Here is a 3867-nt window from a genome sequence, read left to right on the forward strand (position 1 = left end):
TGCATGACCTTGGGCAGGTCAAGCCTCCTCTTTGGTTCTCAATTTCCTCATCTGCAAAATGGAGCCAGAGGGGAGAACTAGACAGCTCAGATACCCTAAGATTCTGTTTCTCACAACCTTGTTATTTGTAAGTTGCCCTGACATAAGTCTCCCTCATTAGCTTAAGGTAGACATATAAAATAAGAACTAATCATTATCTTCAAGAGCTCTTAAATCTAGTTACAGAGGCAGACTGACAACATGAAATAGTGAATGCCGGACATCATATAATTAAATGCCAGCTGTCTGGTACTTACTGTTGATGCATTGGGAGCTCAGGAGAAAGAGAATGGTGTAGGTATTTCGGGGTGGGTCCTGGAGGGTGGCTGAGATTCATTAGTGGAGATAGGGGAGAGCGTGCCAGGTGGGAACTCAGGGGCTAGGGTGCCAGGAGGGGCACCCTTTTCAACTTTGTACAAAACCACAGTACACACTAGCAACACCCCTGGTTTATTTGTCCTGGAGACCCCGGGAGACCATTTTTTCTGTCCCTTGCTTCATTCGGGGTTTGCTGCGGGTCCCAGTCTTGGGTCCCCACCACTGCCCGGGGAGAAGCTTTTCAGGGCAGGGGTGAGGGAGAGTGGCATCGTTCACTGCCAGATGCATTTCAGGAAGGAAATGAAGAATTTTGTAGGTGGTTAAAAATACAGTGGAAGCTGATTTATGTTTGAATTTTGTTCCAGGACAGCGGATTATAGCCCAAGTTCTGAGGCAAAGGCAGCGGTGTCTTTATAGCCTGCTTGGATCAGTTTTATGTCTTAGTGAGCTTTATATGTTTCAGCTAAGCCAAGATGCTCGAACTTTTTTGTCCATATACTTCACTGAGGAAAACTCGTGTACCACTCCTTGCTCCCAAGTTCATTTTACCATGTAGGGAAAAGAAAGCACAATAGATGAAAAGAATATTTTGGCTTGCTATTTAGTTGGTGTCCAGTTTTTAGTTAAATTAAATCAAATCATAAATAGACGATGAATTCACATAAGATTCAAGTAGATGTCAGGTGACATCAAGAAAACCAAAGGACAAGGATCTAAATAGTACTGAATATGCAGACTGCTCCATCCCGCAGTATCCTTTGGATGAGAAGAAATTTCTATCAAATATTAGTGTCAAGATAAGCCCTGTGGCCTTTTCTGGCACGCTGCTTTGCTTTCATCCTATGGCTACTGTACCTTTTGTAACTGAGCATGTTTCCCGCTTTCCTTTGTTCACGAGAAAGCTAAGAGCCGAACTTGTTCAGGGATTTTGAGCATACGTTTCCATGTACTAGCGTTTTCCTTGGCTTTATTTTATTTTTCTACCCTCGTTTTCCGGCTGCTCTATTACTTTATCTATTTTTATTCCATTGTATTGTGTGCATTTGGGTAAGCTACCTCAAATCCTTTTTTGGAACACAAAGGAACATAAATAAATCGATAAATATATCCTATGTTTGTAAATACGGCACTTTGTTCTTTCTAAAGCAATTTTTGTATCCATTGGCTCTGTGGGTCCTCACATACGTCTATGAGGAAAGTAGGGCAGGCTCTGTTGCCCCCATTTTGCAAACAAGGAAGTTGAGGTACATCTATGAATGAAGTTGTTTACAGAAGAGGATAGACTTCTTTTTTTTATTTCAAAATATTTAGGGAGTACAAAGGTTTTTGGTTATATAGATTGCTTTTTAATGCTTGACTCATGGCTATAGGTGTGCCCATCACCCAAATAGTGTTCACTGTACTCATTAGGTAGGTTTTTGCTCCTCCCCCTCCCCCCTGCTTGACTTCCACTGAGTTCTACTTCCCTCTGTGCATGTGCGCTGGTCAGTTAGTTCCAACTGAATAATGAGTGCACCGGGTGTTTATTTTTCCAATCTTGAGATATTTACTAGACCTCTTATTAGTAGATACAAGAGGAAACCTAGGTTGGTACTGCCAGTTGGAGAGGATACAACTGGGTTGACCCAAGCTCCAAAGAGTGCCCCAGAGTCCACATCTGTGTTGCCATACCCCACCCCACCCTTTCTGGTAACTGATCCATTCCCACTTGTCACATGGGTGGCATATGATCCAAGCTGGACAGCCAATCATAGAACCACATGCTCCTGGCCATAGTGATTGGTTCAGAGGAGAGGACACATGACCTGAACTGAGCCAATAAGAGTCCTTTCCTGAGATTTTTTCCATCTGTAGCTCAGAAATGATATCTCATCTCAGCTTTGGCTACAGAGATGCTGACATGTGATCCCAGAACTGCTGGCAACTGTGTTCCCTTTCTGACAGGAAGCTCGTGGAGTATGAGAGAAGGCAGGCAGCCCGCACAGGGCAGTGGCTATGAGAGACGGTGAGAGAGAGAGTGCCCTGGGGATGTTTGAAACTCAGGTTCCAGATGCCTGAGCCTCACTTTTGTTCCTTCCAGAATGGGGGCCAATAAATTCTCTTTAAAATTTTTTTTATTTTTAATTATTATGGGTACATAATAGTTGAATATATTTATAGGGTACATGCGATGTTTTGATACAGGCATAAAAAGTGTAATATTAACAATAAAATCAGGATAATTGGGATATCCATCACCTCAAGCATTCCCTTTTTTGAGTAACCTAATTTGAGCTGGGTTACTTTCACTTACAGCCACAGATTTCTTGATTCATGTAGTTTTTATAATGAGTTTTTTTAAATTTTTCAGTGGAAATAAACCCAGAAGTTATGCTTCTTTGGAGTCCGGGTTTTGGCCTCCCAGCTCCATGGGTCTGGAACCTCAATGTTCAGCTTATCCAAGGGGGCTTAGGCTCTGGAAATTAATAATAATGATAATGTGAATGCTTAGAGCTGGACCACAGACAAAGACTGTAGATCTCAGTGGTTCGTAGCGTGGCATCTGACTCTGTTGCTCTTCAACTGTGTGACTGTGGACAAGTTATTTAACCTCTGAGCCTCAGTTTCCTCATCTGTAAAATGGGGATAATAATAGTAGCTACCTCATAAGGTTCTTGTGAAGATTATAAGGAATAACACATTTCAGCACTTAATTTTGTGCCTGGCACCTACTAAGCACACCACAAATACGGCTCAATTATTTTGGACAATTTTATACACGCTATTCCTCCAACAGTCCTATGAATGAGGCAGAACAAATATTCTCATATCTCTTTGGCCAGTGAAGACTGTAATGTTCACAGGGGCTAAGTGACCCATCTAGGTCACATAATAAGTGGAAGAGGCTAGATTCTGGACATTGGACTCACATCCAGAGTCCTGTCCTTTGGACTGCACTTCCCAAATGACACTGTGCTGGCTATTGTCAGGAAGCCAATTTAATAGCTTATAAAGGGCACTGTCCCTCCAGGGACAGTGTTTATTAGAGAAGCCAAATGCTGGCCAGAAGGCTGCTTGGTGAGCACAGAGGATTGGCACTGGAAAGATGCCCAGAGAAAAGATTGCTTAAGCTGACGTCCCTGTGCACCCCTAACCAGTGTCTGTCCACTCTCCTTCCTCACTGCCAGCTTCCAGCACCCACACATCTCACATGGAAGGATTCGAAAAGACAGATTGTCACAACCAGGAGCTAATACAGAGCTCACTCTGGTTCACTCATCCATTCAGCAAATATTTATTAAACATCTACTATGTGCCAGGGAGAGTAGATGTAATGGTGAACTAGACACAGATCAAATCTCCCATTTACAGATGGAAACAGCAAAACCCCGGAAGGAAGATGGCTTCCCTAAGGTCTACAGTGAATTAGTAACTTTGTTAGACACCTTGTAAAGAATATCTGCCTAGCTTACAATGACACCCCCCTGACACACATTTCCTGAGGTTTATGTGATCCCATCTTCCTGGTAA

The sequence above is a fragment of the Eulemur rufifrons genome, chromosome 15 (genome assembly GCF_041146395.1).
Source record: "Eulemur rufifrons isolate Redbay chromosome 15, OSU_ERuf_1, whole genome shotgun sequence".
In the NCBI taxonomy this organism is placed as follows: Eukaryota; Metazoa; Chordata; class Mammalia; order Primates; family Lemuridae; genus Eulemur; species Eulemur rufifrons.